Here is a 19810-nt window from a genome sequence, read left to right as displayed (position 1 = left end):
TCTGTCTAAAATTACAGCCCGGTTCTCTGAGCTGACATGGTGCAGAGCCCAGACTCTCGGATGGTCCCTGCCTTGTAATTTGCTAAAGGATGTCATCACTTTGGGCAGTAGAAGGTGGGGGAAAGTCACTTGATAAAACCATACATGTGAGTTGCTATAAAGTTTCTGTATATTCAACTAAGATCAGAAGGGGGATGGGATGTTGTGAGAAGACAAAACTCTGTGGGCGTGTGGCCAACAAAATGCCAGGGGTCGTCTTTTTTGTTAGATGTGTGTAAGATACCTCATGGTGGGTGAACAAGTGTATTTCTTTTATTTATTTATGTATTTGTTATTTTTTTTAATGTGTATTTCTTTTTGAGAGAGAGAGAGACCCACAGAGTGCAATCAGGGGAGGGGCAGAGAGAGAGGGAGACACAGAATCCGAAGCAGGCTCCAGGCTCCAAGCTGTCAGCACAGGGCCCGACGTGGGGCTCAAACTTGTGAGCGCGAGATCATGACCTGAGCTGAAGTCGGATGCTTAACTGACTGAGCCACCCAGGCGCCCCAGAACAAGTGTATTTCTAAAGTGCTTTTTTTCTTTGAGAGAGAGAGAGTGTGTGTACACATGTGAGTGGGGGAGTGGGGCAGAGGGAGAGAGAGAGAATCCCAATCGGGCTCTATGCCCAGCGAGCGGAGCCCAACACGGGGCTCCATCCCATGACCCTGGGATCATGACGTGAGCCGAAATCAAGAGTCAGGGGCTCAACTGACTGCGCCCCCCAAGGTGCCCTAACAAATCTATCTCTAAAAAGTTGTAAGCTGACTTAAAAAAAAATTCCTCACAGATGTGTAGCATATAACCAGAAAAGTGCATGCATGCGTTGCTGGCTAAAATTTCACACCCTGTAATGGGTTGAATGCTGGTCCCTGGAAGCCTGTGAATATGACCTTATTTGGAGGGAGGTCTTTGGAGATATAATTAGATAAGAGATCTTGAGATGGGATCGTCCTGGATTTCCCAGGTGGGCCCTAAATCCAATGGCAAGTGTCCTTATAAGAGACAGGAGAGAAGACACAGACATGGAGGAGAAGGCCACATAAAGACAGAGGCAGAGAAGGGGGAGTTCCAGCCATAAGGAACAGCTGGGGCCACCAGTAGCCGGAAGAGCCGAGAAGTGGATTGTCCCCTCGAGCCTTCAGCGGGGAGCTGGTCCTGCTGAGACCTTGAGTTCTGCCTTCGGGCTTCCAGAACTGGGAGAGATACATTTCTATTGTGTTAAACAATCAAGTTTGTGGTAATTTGGTATGGAAACTAAAATAATAACCAACACCTAGATCAAGAAATAGAATGTTACCAAAACCACAGAAACTCACCTTATGCCTCATCCTGAATTCACACCACCCCGGGGTAACCACTCTCCTGACTTCTAACATCAGAGATAGTTTTTATGTTCTTGGAACTTAATTAAATGGAATCACATAGTATGTAGTCTTCTGTATCAGGTTCCATTCAACACTGTATTTGTGTCATTGTTATTGTGTGTGTGATCATTGTTTTGGCCATACAGTGTTCTACGATGTGAATATGCCACTCTTTACTTATTCTTTTCCTTTTGGGGCCATTTGAGTAGCTTTCCTTTTAGGGCTGTTACAAATAGCGTTGTTATGGATTCTGTTATATGGGTTTTTTTGGTGAACACATGTGTTCATTTTTGTTGGTTATATTCTCAAGAGTTGAAGTGTTGGGTCATAGGCTACTTACATGTTCACCTTTAGTAGATACTGCTAAACAGTTTTCAAATTAATTTTTAAAATAGCCAATCACATTCAGAATTCTTTTGTTAAATGGAGACTCCAACAATGAATTCAATAACCATTCTTTAATGGGATATTGTGCAAGAACCAAGTGTTGGACGTAGGGTTTTCTAGGAGCAAGGCTCCCCTCCTTAGATCAGAACTCTGCATTCGCAATGAGGAATACCCCATGTCTCAGAAGAACCCATTACAGGTCTGGGCAATTGTTAGAGCACCCCACTTTCTGGTGTGTCAGAGAAGCTGGGCTCCTGACTGTAAATTTTAAATACACCTCACCCATCAGTGGCCCAGCTGCTGGATCTCCATCTTGAAACTCAGAAATAAATTTGCCGTCTTATAAGACGTATATAAGACATTAATACTTCTTATAAGCCATATTAACTCCCCTTTCCAGCTTTTGAGTCTGTGTTCTATAACTTAGGAAGCAATCAAATGATATGAAGCAACCAGTAAACAAGTAAATCTGTACATGAAATAAAGAATACATCGTTTCTGGTCGTGACAAAAGCTGAGAAGACAGTCAAGTCAGATGTCGTGGTTGAGTTTGGAGGGAGTGTTCCCGAGCCTTTTTATTTTTTGGCCTGGGAACCTTTTTTTCACTTTGGGAAATGTTGCTTTTGCTGTGTCACTGGAGTTTTGTGAATTCTAATCTTTTCTTTCTGGTTTGTCATTAGTTTTACTCGTCCTAAGTATATTAAAAATAACTATCTTGGTTCTCTGCTATTTTAACTACGGTTAGGTTAGAAATATGGGCGTGTGTCGCTCAGTGGGATTCTTCTAGTGACCAATAACAAGGCATTTGGCTGAAGTTAGACTCAGAGCTGGTGGCCATTATCAGGTGAGTTAACAGCTATAGCAAATGTTGTGCCCTCGCCTGTATCCCTTCATCCTCACCACTGCGGTGCACGCTGGCCCGACTTCTGACTTCCAGCAGCTGCATTTCTTTGCTTGAGGACTCTTCTGGCCTGTAGGCCACCTTGCTGCCCATGAACCAGTGCTTCTTGGGAGCAGCCTAAGTAATGACTGACAGGTGTATCAATACCCCAGCCCCTCACCTGCCAGGGTGGGTAAATCTAAAGAATGTGTCTACATGGGTTTTGAGACTTCCCCAGTGGGATTAAGCCCAGTTGCCCAGAGTGGTAATTGGCTTGAAACATGCCATTTATTTCCTATTTCTTCCTCCCTATATCACTTCCCCATTCCCTTTAAATTGTTCGCATTTGAGTTCTTTTCTCAGCATATGCTTCTGAGGGAACCTACACTGAGCACGAGCCAATGTCAGAATCAAATCTATGATGTTGAATTTCCCTTCCGGTGATCTACTCGGAGAGATAGCCGGCCGCGTTGTTGAGCGGGTCAAGACAAATGAAAAACGAGAAAACAGTCCGATGGCATAAGTCTACAGAATTCTTGCAACACGAGGGGAAAATCCACTCAGTTCGGGAATGAGATGGCACATTCTCAGTGGCTGTCTTGACCAATGAATTCGGCAACAGTACATTGCGTACTTGATAAATAATGCAAGTTAGCAGGTTGAAACTGCTTATTAGACAACAGAAATTCTGTGTTAAGTAAGCCAGAATGATGTCTTAGGTGATTGATAGCTGCCCACTTCCCGTTTAGACATTTGATTGAACTGGCAAATCACATTTCTGATTTTATTTGTTTATTTTTATATATATATATATATATATATATATATATATATATATATATTTTAATGTTTATTTAATTTTGAGAGAGAGACAGAGCAGGAGTAGGGAAGGGGTAGGTAGAGAGAGAGAGGGAGACACAGAATCCGAAGCAGGCCCCAGGCTCTGAGCAGTCAGCACGGAGCCCGATGTGGGACTTGAACTCACAAACTGTGAGATCATGACCTGAGCTGAAGTTGGACACTCGACCAACTGAGCCACCCAGGCGCCCCTGATTTTTAAAAAAACTTAGTGGCTAAGTGTAGATTTTAGCTCAGATTATTTCAGATCACCTAAAGAACTCGACATTTCTCTTGCTGGGCATCTTGTTATGCCAAAATAAGAAGGTAAAACGGGAAAAGGTCGATGCCCTCACTAATTCAGTCGACCTCCTAATTAGTCATACTTCCTTTCTTGAGAAGCAAAAATCTATCAAAAATTAAAATATAGAAAGTTTATTTTTCACTTCCCAGGAAACACTCACAGAAGGTAGGATGGTTTACGGATTTGGGCCACAAACTTAAACTTGTAAAGACAACCCTGATGGGGATAAAGGGTTTCTCAACCTGGAGCTTGTCGCGGAAGTATTGCCAGCCAGAGGGAATTCGGAATAATAGTACATCCATTTTGATGATAAAATCACATTTAAAAAACTCAGCCTATTTTCTAGTCTCATTTCTAGTGGTTTTGAAAAGCCGTTGGCTATTTATTGTTTGTTGCCGTTCTTCAAATAATTGTAGTTCCCCCTTACCCTGGGCACGAGAGAAGGGTGCTCCTGGATGTCTGTCACAGGTGAGGCCACTGTGTGACTAGTTCTGGCCAATGGGTTGTATCAAGAACAACATAACTGCGACACTCCACATTTCCTTGCTGGTTGTGGAGTCTCCAGAGTTCTCGCTCTCCTTTCTGTGTGGTGACCACAAGGCTGGCGATGGTGACCGCTCTGTCAGCCTGGGTCTGGGACGATCAGGACACCCCATTGACTTGCAAGAGCAAGGAGTAAACTTGGGGCGGTTTTGAACCTTGGAGATCTTGGGGCTCTTTGTTGCCTCAGCAGAACTGGCCGATCCTGACTGATACAGCTCCTGCTGTAACAGATACGGGGACTCCCAGGGAGAGAACTTGAGCTGATTCCCCTTTGTTGTCACAGTGACCTTACTAGAGAGGTTTGTTTGTTTGTTTAGACTGAAGAGTCGAACCGGAATGTAAAAGGTCCTATGGAAATAAATGTCTTTGGGGCGCCTGGGGGGCTCAGTCCGTTGAGTGGCTGACTTGGGCTCAGGTTGGGATCTCGTGGTTCATGGGTTTGAGCCCCGCATTGGGCTCTCTGCTGTCAGCCCAGGGCCTGCTTCAGATCCGGTCTTCCTCTCTCTGCCCCTTCCCCACTTGTTCTCCCTCCCTCCCTCTCAAAAATAAAAAAGTAAAAATAATTTTAAAAATTAAAAAAAAAAAAAAAGAATGAAAGAAATGTCTTCGGGGGGCACCCTGAGTGGCTCGGTTGGTTAAGTGACTTCGGTGGAGGTCATGATCTCACTGTTATGGGTTCGAGCCCCGCATCGGGCTCTCTACTGTCAGTGCAGACTGATTGGAAGCCTCTGCCCCCCTCTCTCTCTGCTCCTCCCCTTCTCTCTCTCTCTCTCTCTCTCTCTCTCTCTCTCAATAATAAATATTTAAGAAAGAAAGAAAGAAAGAAAGAAAGAAAGAAAGAAAGAAAGAAAGAAAGAAAGAAAGAAAGAAATGTCTTCAGATATGGGACAGTTTATAATTGACCATCTTTTATTTGATTTTGATTTTTTCCCCCTTTCCTTATGTTTAGGTTTTTGGAAATTCTGAAATACAAATGAATTTTTGGTGTTGCTGGGAGTTGAATTTCGAGAAGAAAATGTTGCAGGAATTTTAGCCAGCACTTTTGGAGCAGGGCCAAGCATAATACTTGTCCTTACAGGAAAAAATGCCGGAGAGCACAACTTGCATTGGGGGGGGGGAAAAAAAAAAGAACAAAATTTCAAAATACCACCCACCTCTCCAACAAACACTTTCATGAGGAAGACATTTCCCCTTGCCCTTTATTTTTCTTCTCCATTTCCTCCACCTATTTAACTACAGATTTTTGCATGTAGCAATTCCCCCATGTAAATTACGGGGAAAACATTTTCAGTTTTCTAACAACATTACCAAATGTGCAGCTTTTTAACTTGTTCCAAAAGGCATCCATGGCTCTCACCAAGTCCTGTAAACGTTACCGCTGGTCTCTGCAGAAACCAAGTGAGGTTGAGTCCGTTTGTGCAGGTTGTACCCCAAACTTGCATCCCAGTCTCCCCATGTTTACTGTGAAATTGTTGGGTCTGCTTCACATTCCTAAATTTGAATTTCCTTCTGCATGGGAAGCACTCACTGTTCCCCTCTGGTTAAGCCCTCCTGAGAGTATGAGGGGCGATTAGTTCTAGAAAACATGGTTGCAATTCTGTCAGGCCTCTGGAATGGTTTTAACCGGGACTCATGCATGGTTTCTGAAAGAGTCCGTGTTACCACCGGTTAGGAAAATTATTTCTGTTTCGAATAGAGAAAATTAAGGGTGATGATTTTTAACAGTCTTAATTCTGCCTTTCTCTGCAGAGCTCACCACAGTAAAAAAATGTGCTGTGTACCTTTTTTCAGAGCTTATGCTGTACATTTGCAAACATAAGATTAAAACATAGGGGCACCTGGGTCGCTCAGTTGGTTAAGCGGCTGAGTTTGCTCAGGTCATGATCTCACGGTTTGTGGGTTCGAGCCCCACGTGGGGCTTTGTGCTGACAGCTCAGGACCTGGAGCCTGCTTCGGATTCTGTTTCCCTCTCTTTCTGCCCCTCCTCCACTTGTGCTCTGTCTCTGTCTCTGTCTGTCTGTCTCTCTCTCTCAAAAATAAAAAATAAACATAAAAAAAGATTAAAACATATAGAGTTTTTTTTTTAACATAACTGTCCACACATGACACATTATTATAAACTTGCTTTTTTGAAACTTCATTTATTTTTTATTTTTAAAAAATGTTTATTTTGAGAGAGAGACAGAGAGGGAGGGAGAGGGAGAGAGAGACGGAGAGGGAGAGAATCCCAAGCATGCTCTGCGCTGTTAGCCCAGAGTCCGACGTGAGGCTTGAACTCACCAACCGTGAGGCCACGACCTGAGTGGAAATCAAGAGTTAGTCACTTCACCGGCTAAGCCACCCGGGTGCCCCTTAGAACTTAATTTATAATTGGAGTCTCTCTGTGTGGCTACGCGTACGTCTCCCACACTCTTTTGAACAGCAGCTCATTACATAGATGAACAAAAAGGTATCTGTGCCCTCAATGATGGACATTTAGGAAGTTTGGGGTTTTGCTGTTACTACAAATGAGCTAAATCTCTGTCTCCACAAACCCATTTGTTTGCTCGTTCGTGTTGTCATGCATATGCGTATGTATTTCCCCCCAGGATGGATATCCTAAAGGGGAACTTCTAGACCAAAATGCCCACATCTTCATTTTTGGTAGAGCCTCTTGCCTTTTCCGAGCCAGACCGCTTTATAGCCCTACCCACGGTGAGCAGGGCAGATTCTCCGCACTTTCTCCAATGCTGCCATTTCGTATTTCGTATTTTAGTTTTCGCTAATCTTTTGGCTAAAAATATCGGGAGTGACTTAATTTGCGTTTCCCTGATTCCTAATGAGGTTGACTAATCTTTTCTTTAGGTTGATAATCCATGTGTATATCCTCTTAGTAACTTGCTTCCAGATATCTTTTGCTCATTGTTTTTCTTAATCAGGTTGTTTATCCTTTTAATTGATTTTAGGAACTCTTTATATATTAGGACTGGTGATCTTCAGTAATAGGTTACAAATATTTTCTCCCAGACTATCGTTATTGCTTATGTGAGTATGTCTTTTACTGTAGAGGAATTTAAAATTGCTTCATAGTCAATCCGTCAGTCTTCTCTCTTTGGTTCCTAGATTTCATGTCTTGCTTTGAAACGCCTTCTACAAAAATATTCTCCTCTGCTCTTTTCATATAAATTTAGAATCTGACTCTCTCTATATAAGAAGACAATTCCTCTCTAAGTTTCTCCACTTATTCCAGGTCTTTATTTATTTATTTATTTATTTATTTTTCAGTGTTTATTTTATTTTTGAGAGAGAGCGAGAGAGAGAACATGAGCAGGGGAGGGGCAGAAAGAGAGAGGGAGAGAGAATCTCAAGCAGGCCCCACGCTGTTAGCACTAAGCCTGACGTGGGGCTTGATCCCATGAACTGTGAGATCATGACCTGAGCCAAACTCCAGAGCTGGATGCTTAACCGACTGAGCCACTTAGGCAACCCCCTCCCGCCAGCCCCCGCCCTGGTCTTTATTTTTAATGTTTTTCGATAAAATTTTATTTCTCTCTTCATATAGGCCTTGTACATTTTTGTCGTCGTTGTTAGATGGAGTCCTAGGCATTGTATGGTTTGGGTTGCTACTGTGAATGGGATCTTTTCCAGAAAAGTCTGAGCATTTGATTATTTTCCCAGCTTCCCTCAGCAAACCAGTGAGGACTATATATTTTTTCCTGGTGTCTTGCCTTTGTCTTGCGAACTTAAATGGGATGGTGGCACTGGAACAATCTCACTTTCTCTCTTTGCTTTGGTGGGCGGTACATGGCGCATGGTTGGGTTAGTGATGGCGGCAGTGGTGGATGGGGGAATACCGCCTGCAGAACCTTAGCTTTGCGTGCCCGGTGACACGACTCGGCCGTGGCTCTCCTTGACTCTGTTTAACAGCACATGCTTCCAGCAGGAAACAGGGTTGCTCAGTAAAGATAACGTTGCGAACTTAATAAGGAATGTCTGGCGGTTTTATCTCTAAATTTGAATCCTCTGTTGTTGTCTTTTTTTTTTCCAGTTACTTCTATTTCCTTCTCTTCCACCATAATTACTGGCTCTCTATAGAGTTGCCAGATAAAATATAGAATGCCCAGTTAAATTTGAGTTTCAGATAAAGAATGAACAATTTTTTTTTAGTATAAGTGCCCCAATGGGACATACTTATACTAAAAAAATATATATATTATTCATTGTTGATCTGAAATTCGGAGTTAACTGGGTGTCCTATATTTTTATTTGTTGAATCTGGCAACTCTGGCTTATCTAATACCAGAGACAAGATCTGTCCCCTCAAGGAACTTACCTTTCAGTGATGGAGAAAGACTTGGGGAACTCTCTTTCTTGTCCTTACTGCTATCAGAGGGATTTTCTGACAAGATGGCAAGCTGTCTTTATAAAGGTGAGCCTTCTCATACGTGGTCTGCCCCTGTCGGTACTGGCTAATTTCCCCACTAATAGCCACGTCCCCCCTTCAGACCAGTGCATCCTCCCGGCTTTCGTCTCTGCTTGTTTTTAAACTGCGGTAAAACACACACACACACACACACACACACACACACACACACACACACACACACACACAACTACATAGCATAAAGTTACCCTCTCAACAGAGTTGCCCTGTTTTCTTATGTATCAATTACAGCTTTTTTGCTTTTGTTTTTCTGGAAACTACTTCCCTTTCATTTTTACAGGAACAAAAAATAACATGGTTTCATTCTCTAGTGCGATTACCAAGCTCTTGGTTCCGTGACATCCCCTTACTTCTTAGAGCCACTGTCATCTTGCCCCATCCCACCAGGCCCTGCCCCCTGCCTTTCTCTGCCATGGCTCAGCATTTTCTTGGATTGCTGTCTTTCTCTATTTTGTTCTCTTCCCTTATTTTGAAGCCTCTTGAACGCGTATCGCTCAGGGAACGTACACACAAGAAAAAGTATGAGAGAGTTAACCGTTCTGAATTCTAGCATGCCTGAAAATATCTTTTTCTTAAATGTTTATTTATTTTGAGAGAGAGGGAGGAAGAGAACATGAGCAGGGGAGGGGGAGAGAGAGAGAGAGAGAGAGAGAGAGAGAGAGGGAAAGAGAGAATCCCAAGCAGGCTCCATGCTGTCAGCACAGAGCCTGACACGGGGCTTGATCCTACAAACCTTGAACTCATGATCTAAGCTGAAACCAAGAGTCCGATGCTTAGCTGACGGAGCCACCCAGGTGCCCCCTGCCTGAAAATAACTCAATTTTTGTCTGCTGCTTTGCCCGTGCCTCAGTTGCCTCATCTGTATGACGAGAGTGATCATAATTGTACCTACCTCTTAGAGTTATTAGTGAGGATTGGATGTGTTAGTGTGTGAAAAGCTGTTAGACGATCTTTGGTACATAATAAATTTGTCCAGTAAATATTAGCTGTTAATGTTGTAATTGAAGTGCATTTAGATGCACCGTGGCATTCAGCACTCTGAAAACATCGTATGGGCTAACAGTAAAGCAGTCAGATGAAAGTTCGTGTGATTAAGTAAACAGTCCTATTTCCACAGTTGCCCCATAGGCTTATGAATTATTTCTTAGTGTTTTTCTTCCCTTCTTTCATAAAGTCGCAATCAGTGTTTTAGGATTTACTTGTACTTTTTTTATTTTTTTTTAGGTCACTAGGCTCTTCTCAGCTCTCTGGGTTTTTAGTAAAGCACAGTCATTTCCAGGAAATGGATTTAAATTGTCATGGAAATTCAGTTTAGACGTATGAAAGCAGTTTTGGAGAGGAACAATGCAAGCTACTTAAGGGGGATGGAAAACTTAGGATATTAAAGATTTAAGGAATAGGTTGGCTCAAGTACAAAAGCCGAAAAACATAAAATCCTCAGTGTGGTCAATCTACAGTGGCTGCTTGGACCGCTGTGTTGGAGAGGATTCCAGGTGATGTCTGCCATGAGATTGTAGTTGCATCTGTCATTCCTGGCTTCACCTTAATCCTTTCTCATGAAGAAAGATACAAGGCGTTAGTAAGAGGCTCTGAGAGGGAGAGGGGGTCTAGTCTTTGGTGTTCAGGGAAGGTATCTGGGGAAGCTTGAGTGAGCCTGCAAGGCTGATGTCAACCAGCCAAAGGGAAGGAGGTTGAGAGAACCTAAGCACAAAGGCTCCTCAGAGGAAGGGAGTAGTTCAGTGTATCCGAGGCACGAAACTTCAAAGGATGGGAGGGTACCTCCCTGAGCTGGAGGAGTAGGTGCCCAGCAGGTCAGGGCATCCCTCTTGGGCCGTATGAAGACTAGAGCTTTATTCCAAGAGCAGTGGAAGGGATTGCCTTTTTTTTTTTTAATAAGAGGTTTATTGTTTTTTTAAATAATTTTTTAATGTTTATTTATTTTTGAGAGAGAGAGAGAGAGAGTGGAGGAGGGACAGAGAGAGAGAGAGAGAGAGAGAGAGAGAGAGAGAGAAACACAGAATCCGAGGCAGGCGCCAGGCTCTGAGCTGTCAGCACAGAGCCCGACGTGGGGCTTGAACCCATAGACTGCGAGATCACGACCTGACCTGAAGTTGGACGCTCAACCGACTGAGCCACCCAGGCGCCCCGAAGGGATTGTCTTGGGTAGTGACAAAAACAGATCTGCAGTGAAATGGGAACCGAGGGACCAGAACGGATTCAGGCACACGTCTTTAGGAGCTCTTATAGGGTCCAGTGGAATGTGGTTGTATCTTAGCCCAGGGCGACAGCTGTGGGGTGGACAGAAGTCAGTGGAGGGGAGAGGGAGAGGGAGAAATCAGTCTACAGGATGTGTCGGGGGGCAAGGCAGGAGGCATCAAGAATGCTGACTCCTGGACTTCCACCTGGAGACCTGGGTGAAGGGTGGTAGGAACTGGGAGAAATCCAACCACTTATTGAACTCCTCCCTCTCACTTACGAATGTGCTAGAGCTTAGCAAAGGTCTGGGACTCTGGTTCACAGAGCTGCCGGTGGAATCCTGGTGGCTGTGGCTCTGTCTTAAAGGGAAAAAGCAGGTCACGTTGCCCAGTCACCCGTCTCACACTCTGGGTAACTGCTCTGCAACCCTGGCATTCTCTCCAACCTTCCAGGAATCTGAGGAACATTCTTCCCTAAAGGAGTAAGACCACTTGACCACTCTGTTATTGAATAGAAGTTGTTTTCATTTTCTTTTGTATCTGCCTTGAAGTCTGGAGCAAGTGAAAACCTGACAACGCTGTATCAACGCAACACAGAAAAGCACCTCAGATCTTCCCATTTTCTCAGGTGGGCGCAAAACGGGTTTCATCTAAAGCAGCTGAAAAGGCGCAGAGACAGTAATTGCTTTGCTATTCCAGGAACAGGTGGCCAAATGAGCAAAACTATTGAAGAGCACATTTTCAACCTGCTCAAAAGCTATAAGGAAATAGCCAAGAGCTTTCTAGAACCCATTCCTCCCTGGGGCAAAAAGAAGACCTGGAAAATATATTTTAAACAAAGCACACTCACGATGTTTGTAATTGGAATCATCTCTCTTTTTCCCTTGGTCAGTCTAACTAAAGGTGTGTCAACTTTGTTGTGTGACCAAAGCACCAGCTTTTGGTTTTGTTGATGGTTCCTGTTGTTTTTCTATTCTCCATTTCATTCATTTCGACTCTGATCTTTATTATTTCCTTCTTTCAGCTTGCTTTAGGTGTAGTTTGCTCTTCTCCCAGTGTCTTCAAGTAGAAGGTTAGGTTAGTGATTCGAGATCTTTCTTCTTTTTCACTAAATCTATTTACAGCTCTCCATTTCTCTTTACACCTGCTTTAGCTGCATCCCTGAAGCTTTGGTATGTTGTGTCTTAATTTTTATTCATCGAAAAGAAATTACTAATTTCCTTTGTGGTTTCTCCTTTGAGTCATAGGTTGTTTAAGAGTGCGCCAGTTTTCTACATATTTGTGAATGTCTCAAATTTCTGACTTTATTCCATGTTGTCAGAGAACGTGCTTTGTATGAATTCAGTCCTTTCAAAATTATTGAAGTTTTGTTCTGTGGTCTAGCACATGGTCTATCCTGGAGACTGTTTCATGTGCACTGTATTCTGCTGTGTTGGGTGGACCGGTCTATAGATATGTTAGGTCTGGTTGGCTTATAGTGTTGTTCACGCCTTCCGTTTCCATGTTGGTCTTCTGCCTAGCTGTTCTATCTGTTATTGAAATGGGGGGTTGAAGTCCGTTTTTGCTTTATGTGTTTCAGAGCTCTGTTAGGGGCATACTATGTTTCTAGTTGTATCTTCATGATAGATTGGCCCTTTTCCATCATGAAATGTCCTCTGTACCTTTGGTAACTTTTTTTTGTTTTAAAATCTACTTTTTCGGATATTAGTATAGCTAATCCAACTTTCTTATGGTTATTGTTTGTATATTTTTTTCTGTCATTTTCAACCTATTTGTGACTTTGAAACTAAACTCTTCTATAGACAGCATATAGTTGGATCTTGTTTTTTTGTTTGTTTGTTTTTGAGAGAGAGAGAGAGAGAGAGAGAGAGAGAGAGAAAGAGAGATTGCCTGCACGTGAGAGTGGAGAGTAGGGGAGGGACAGAGGGAGAGAGAATCTCAAGTAGTCTCCATGCTCTCGGCATGGTACCTGACACGGGGCCTGATCCCACAGCTATGAGATCGTGACTTGAGCCAAAATCAAGAGTTGGATGCTCAACTGATTGGGTCACCCAGGTACCCTGAATATATATATATATATATATATATATATATATATATACACACACACACACACACACACACTATACATGGATATATTATATATATGAATATATATTATATATATGAATATATATGAACAGATACATAATATATGAATAGATATGAATAGATATATAATATATGAATATATATGAATAGATAGATATAATATATGAATATATATGAATTCATTATATATGAATGTATATGAATCTATTCATATATATCTATTCATATATGAATAGATATGAATCTATATTATATATAATAGTTATATATATGAATATATCTATATCTGTATAGATAGGGGGAGGGACAGAGAGAGGGGGAGGGACAGAGAGAGGGGGAGACACAGATTCTGAAGCAGGCTCCAGGCTCTGAGCTATCAGCACAGAGCCCAACGCGGGGCTCAAACTCACAAACCGTGAGATCATGACCTGAGCCGAAGTTAGACACTTAACTGACTGAGCCACCCAGGCGCCCCTATACTATTGCTTTTTAAATCAGTTGAGACAGAAAAGGAGAAGAAATATGCATTTATACTTTTTTTTTTAATATTATCTCCCCCTATGGGGCACCTGAGTGGCTCAGTTGGTTAAGGGTCTGATTTCAGCTCAGGTCATGATTTCAACAGTTTGGAGATCAAACTCCTCATCAGGTTCTCTGCTGTCAGCACAGACCCTGCTTTGGATTCTCTGTCTCCCTCTCTCTCTGCCCCTCCCTGCTCATGCTCTCTGTCTCAAAAATAAAAAAAACATAATATATATATTTATAATATATATTAATAAAATATATTAATGAAATATAATATAATTTATATATACATATGTGATTTATACATACATACATAATATATGTATATTGTCTCCCACCTATTTTGTTTTTAAAATATGCCTGTGTGGCTCAGTTGACTGAGCGTCTAACTCTTGATTTCGACACAGGTCATGATCCCAGGGTTGTGGGATCAAGCCCCATCTTGGACTCTGCACTGAGCGTGGAGCCTGCTTAGGATCCACTCTCTTTTTCCTTCTGCCTCTCTCCTCTGCTCATGCATGCACGCTCTGTCTGTCTGTCTCTCTCAAATAAAAAATAAAATAAAATAAAACACAGAAACCCCACAAAACAGTGCACAATCACAACCACAAAGGGAATTCTCTTCAGCCCTTCTGTTTCTTCCCCACCAACTCTAGAATGTGAGTGCTGTCCTACGGGACCGTTCGCTTTTAAACATAGGCGTCACCAGGCCACCCTTGGTTGCTCACCTGTCTGGATGTTTGATTTCCCCCAAAAGAGACAACAATGGTTAGGTTTCAGCCGGTGCATCATACCCTGACTTCCAGGCACAAGACCAGAAGACAGAACTGTGCTGAATTATAGTAAAAACAGGCTTGTATTAACCATCACTAGGCTAGAGCTTGAAAGTCAAAGCAAAGGAGAGAATTTTAATTGCCTTGATCATTTTGGCAAGATGATGTTTTGTTTCTCTCCTGTGACTGTAAATTCTGTTTTTTGTTGTGCTTTTGTTTAATCTTGTTCTAATTATAAAAGTGCTGCATGCTCATTGAGACTTATTTAGGAAATTCAGAAGAAAGTAGAAATTCCATAACCTGGAGATTACTATTCTTAATATTTTAGAGTCTTTTCTCTCTCTCTGAACGTGTATGTTTGTATGTGCTTACAGTATTTAAATGGCATCCGAATTTGGATTTAGGTTGCTTTAAGCCTACGAGTTATAAAATAGGCCTGTTCCCATCTGCTTGCCTTGTCTCTGAATACAGCTTTGTCTTTGTCACCTAAGATTTAGTATGTAGTGCTCCCATCATTATTTTCTATTTTTTAATTGCGTGTAACTATAGTTTCGATGTCTACTCTGACCAGAAAGCTTATTGAAAAGTTCTTTTAAATTTCCAAGTGTTGGGGTTTGATTTAGAATTAGATATTTTTTTAGTGGAGTATTTTGTGACGTTGAGTCCTGTGTAGTTTCTTCTTGGAATTTATTTGGGTTTTTATGGTGGTTTACGACATGACTAATTTTTGTAAGCGTTGCGTGAGCACATAAAAATAAAATATGGCCGATATTATCATGAATTAAAGGCACTTCTTTTTGTTTGTTGTCTGCTAAATCTTTGATCATCCTTTTATTATGACCATTTCTGTCTCATTTTGTTTTAGTTCTGCCTCTTGTAAGCAAAAAGTCACTGGGCCTTATTTTATAATCCCATATGAAAGTTATTTCCTTTTAATACGGAAGTGTAACTTACATTTATCATTATAGCTAACGGTACGGTCTTGTTTCATCTCATTTTATCTGTATTTTTATGTCTTTTCTTTTAACAACTGCTGTTTTCTGTATGCACTGTGTCTTCTCTAGCAGTTTGCAAATTCATGTCCTGTTTTTAATTCTGGTGGTTACTTTTATGTGAGCATTCCTCAACCTTTCCGTTTTTGGATTGTCAAGGTCAAGGTAATCAGTACTTAGAGCAGTACTTTTTTTTTTTTTTTAATGTTTTTATTTATGTTTTGAGAGACGGAAGGAGACAGAGTGCGAGTGGGGAAGGGGCAGAGAGAGAGGGAGACCCAGGATCTGAAGCAGGCTCCAGGCTCCGAGCTGTCAGCACAGAGCCCGACGCGGGGCTCAAATCCACGAACTGTGAGATCATGACCTGAGCTGAAGTCGGACGCTTAACCGACCGAGCCACCCAGGCGCCCTCAGAGCCATATTTATTATCTCTCCTCCATGTCCCCTTTCATGAACTTGCGTGTCACTTCCACCTAAAATAATATGTGGAACTCAGAACGCTCTTAATACGTTTTGCATTGTACATTACGTTTAAGTTTTTAGTTTTTTTACTTTTTTTTTTTCTTTCTTAAATTTTTTATCTTTATTTTTTATTTTTGAGAGACAGAGTGCGAGCGATGGAGGGGCCAGAGAGGGAGAGGGAACACAGGATCTGAAGGAAGCTCCAGGCTCTGAGCTGTCAGCACAGAGCCCGATGCGGGGCTGGAACTCATGAGCCGCAAGTTCATGACCTGGGCCGAAGTCGGATGCTGAAACCGATTGAGCCACCCAGGTGCCCGTAGTTTTATTTACTTTAACTTTACTTTAATTTTTATTTTTTTTACATTTAAGTTTTTAAGATGTCACAATATTATATCATATTTGCAATGATTATTTGGACATCACTGTTTTGCCGGTTTCAATGTACATCGTTAGATCTTCCAGACCTTGAGCTCTTAATTTTTATAGTTATTAGACATCTGGAAGAGATCTTCAAGTTGGTTTTTTTGGGGAACACCTGTCAGGGCTGTGTGTGAGCCCTTTCACGCAAACGGCGGCTAGGTCATATGTAAAATTTTGGAGTCATTCTCTTTTACTCCCAAAGTTCATGTGTTGAAGGTTGTTTTTTTATTTTATTTTTTAATTTTTTTTTTTTTTTTTTTTTTTTTTTTTTTTTTTTTTTTTTTTTTTTTGCCTTTGGGCCAGCAACGTCCGCTTCTGCGTCTTTACCTACATAGCCTTGGAGCTTGCTGTCATGGCTTTAGGCTGCGTCTTTTGTCCAGTGGTTGGTCCCCTGTAGTAAGTCCATCCTTAGACCCCTTTCCTGCCCTCATGGACGTGGAGATCGTGACCTTCGATCTCAGTCCCATTCTTTTCTTTTCCACTCTCTCTCCTTCCTCCCTCAAATCATTATGCTTGGCTGATAAAACTGTGCGTCGGGTGGATATTAATTAGTGATACGGAAAGTTCACTTTCTTGTGGGCAAGTACATAAATCATATTAAACTGGCTTTTACCAACTGAAAAAATTTCAATATATTTAAAAAAAAAATTTTTTTTTTTTAACGTTTATTTATTTCTGAGACAGAGAGAGACAGAGCATGGGCGGGGGAGGGTCAGAGAGAGAGGGAGACACAGAATCGGAAGCAGGCTCCAGGCTCTGAGCTGTCAGCACAGAGCCCGATGCGGGGCTTGAACTCACGGACCGTGAGATCATGACCTGAGCTGAAGTCGGACACTTAACCGACCAAGCCACCCAGGCGCCCCAAAATTTCAATATATTTTAATGTGAAGAGAAAACACTGAAGGAAGGAGATTCAGGAAAAGGTGACATGGGCTTTTACACAAATGTTCAGATTAGATGACACTAAAAATCTGTAGAAGGTTTCTGAACATAACCGTCTCCTTATAGATTTAAGACATTCTTTGTTTTTTCCTTTTTCTTTAAGGTTTTATTTAAATTCTAGTTAGTTAACATACGGTGCAATATTAGCTTCAGAAGTAGAATTTTTTTTTTAAGTTTATTTATTTATTTTGAGTGAGAGAGAGCACAAGTGGGGGAGGAACAGAGAGAGAGAGAGAGAGAATCCCGAGCAGGCTCTGCACTGTCAGCACAGAGTCTGATGCTGGGCTCAAACTCACGAACCGTGAGATCATGACCTGAGCCGAAATCAAAGATGGACGCTTAACCACCTGAGCCACCCAGGCGCCCCAGGAGTAAAAGTGACTCGTCACTTACTCTTACCGCACCCAGTGCTCATCACAACGAATGCCCACCTTAATACCCGTCACCCGTTTAGCCCATCCCCAGCCCACCTCCCTCCACCAACCCTCAGTTGATTCTCTATAGCTCAGAGTGTCCATTCTTTGTTTCTTTCCAAATCACTGCCTTCATCGTGGATTTGTCTTTGCAGAAGATGGAGTGATCCCCATAGGCTGGAGGAAGCAGTAGTTTCATTTGATTTCATTGGGCTTACAAATTCTGCAAATATGTGTTACCACACAAGCGGAAAACAGTTTTTTCCCCATTTAAAAAATTTTCTGTTAATTGAATGATAAAGTCAATTGAGGACAGGATCTAGCTATTGATAATGCTTTGTCCTGATCATAACCATTCAATTCAACAAACATCTTCTGAATACTTACCAGGTGAAATGTACTGGGGGAGGCAGAAATTTTTGAAATTCTCATTCAGTAATTGGGGACTGATTAAATTATGCCCACACAAGGGGAGTGAATACAACCATTAATAAGTTTTGAAGACTAAGGATACGAAAAATGCTGATAATATATGTTAAAAAAAGCACTTTACGAAGTGATATATTCAGTATAATTTCCAATTTATCTACAACGTTTTTGAAACCTAAAAAGAAGGGGCACCTGGGTGGCTCAGTCGGTTGAGCAGCCGACTTCGGCTCAGGTCACGATCTTGCGGTCCGTGAGTTCGAGCCCCATGTCGGGCTCTGTGCTGACAGCCTGGAGCCTGTTTCGGATTCTGTGTCTCCCTCTCTCTGACCCTCCCCCGTTCATGCTCTGTCTCTCTCTGTCTCAAAAATAAATAAACGTTAAAAAAAAAAAAAAAAGAATATGTACCTAAACGTTAATGTTATTTTTGGATGACTAAAAAAACCTCAAACTTTTTCCATATTCTAATTTTTCTATGATGAAAAAAGTTCATTTTGTAACCAGATGATCGTATGATTTTGTTGTTTTGTTGTTTTTAAAGTTTTTATTTAAAAAAAATTTTTTTGGGGGGGCACCTGGGTGGCTCAGTCGGTTAAGCATCCGACTTCAGCTCAGGTCATGATCTCGTGGTCCATGAGTTCGAGCCCTGCATCGGGCTCTGTGCTGACAGCTTGGAGCCTGGAGCCTGTTTCAGATTCTGTGTCTCCCTCTCTCTGACCCTCCCCTGTTCATGCTCTGTCTCTCCCTGTCTCAAAAATAAATAAAACATTAAAAAAAAATTTTTAAAAAAAATTTTTTTTTTTTTAAATTTTGAGAGAAAGAGAGTGAGGGAAGGGTGGGGGGGGGGGCGGGGAGGAGAGAAAATCCCAAGCAAGCTCAGCACTGTTGGTACAGAGTCCAATGTGGGGCTCAAACTCATGAACCTACGAGATCACGACCTGAGCCGAGATCAAGTGTCAGAGGCTTAACCGACTGAGCCACCCACGTGTCCCTTGTTGTTTTTAAAGGATGTATGCCTGCTGTATAGGATTATGGGAAATGGGCACATTTATCCCCACTCCAGGGATCGATTCGGATCTCTCAGAAAAGGTGGGATTGCATGTGGTCTTTGAAGGGAGACCAGAAGCCAATATTCAGAAAGAATAACACATACACCAAGAGAAAGATGCTGGTTAGGAACACGTGCACACATGTGCACCACAGATGAACCGAGCGGCTGGACCAGGTGGGGTGAGTCGGGAGAGCATCAGGGTGAGCTGGGGAGAGCACTGGAAACTTCAGTAAGAGGTTCGGATTTTGCTCTGAACACTGGACAAAATCATTAAAGGTTTTAGATTTGGGGCAAGAGACTCAGATGAGGAGTAGATCTGTGTTTTAGACAGATGGTTCTGGAAAGGAGTGACGAGTAGGGCAAAGGGAAGGCTGGGAAACACTTAGAAGGTATGCTCTTGGTGTCTTCTGTTTTTTCTGGCTGATCCTGAATTTTTCAGACATCTTCCCGAATTTTTCTTGCTTCCTCTCTCCCTTAATTGTTGGGTCCTCCTGAGTACTGTGTACTGTCCCCATGATTCCCCCGCCATACCCACCTTCAGACTGCTGTTGGTTTCAGTCCCGAGCTCCAGCCCGGATCTCTTTCCTTGGCTCAAAGGCTCCAAACCAGTATGTGTTTAATTATGTCCAGTTCACCTTCACCTGCTGACTCCCCAGCCTCCCAGAAATGTCTTTCTTCCCAAGTCTGCTTCTCTCTCTCCTCTATCTAGACCCTGGGCATAGTCTCCATTTCCCCATCCTAC

The 19810-nt window shown here is 42.2% G+C and overlaps 1 protein-coding gene across 11 annotated transcripts in view; it reads left to right on the top strand.

Annotated features, from left to right (window-relative positions):
• Window positions 1–19810, top strand: part of PITPNC1 (phosphatidylinositol transfer protein cytoplasmic 1) — a 268903-nt gene that overhangs the window by 94528 nt on the left and 154565 nt on the right. The window contains exon 1 of one of the 11 annotated variants that reach the window (XM_042967501.1): window positions 11146–11601. The exons of the other annotated variants lie outside the window; for them this stretch is intronic. The gene's annotated coding sequence lies outside the window, so the exon portion shown is untranslated. Of the gene's footprint in view, window positions 1–11145; window positions 11602–19810 lie in introns of those variants that run through there. 11 annotated transcript variants of the gene reach the window in all.

This window comes from Panthera tigris, chromosome E1 (genome assembly GCF_018350195.1).
Source record: "Panthera tigris isolate Pti1 chromosome E1, P.tigris_Pti1_mat1.1, whole genome shotgun sequence".
NCBI lineage: Eukaryota > Metazoa > Chordata > Mammalia > Carnivora > Felidae > Panthera > Panthera tigris.
The sequence above is the reverse complement of the archived record's forward strand: the minus strand, read 5'-3'. Positions and strand labels throughout refer to the sequence as shown.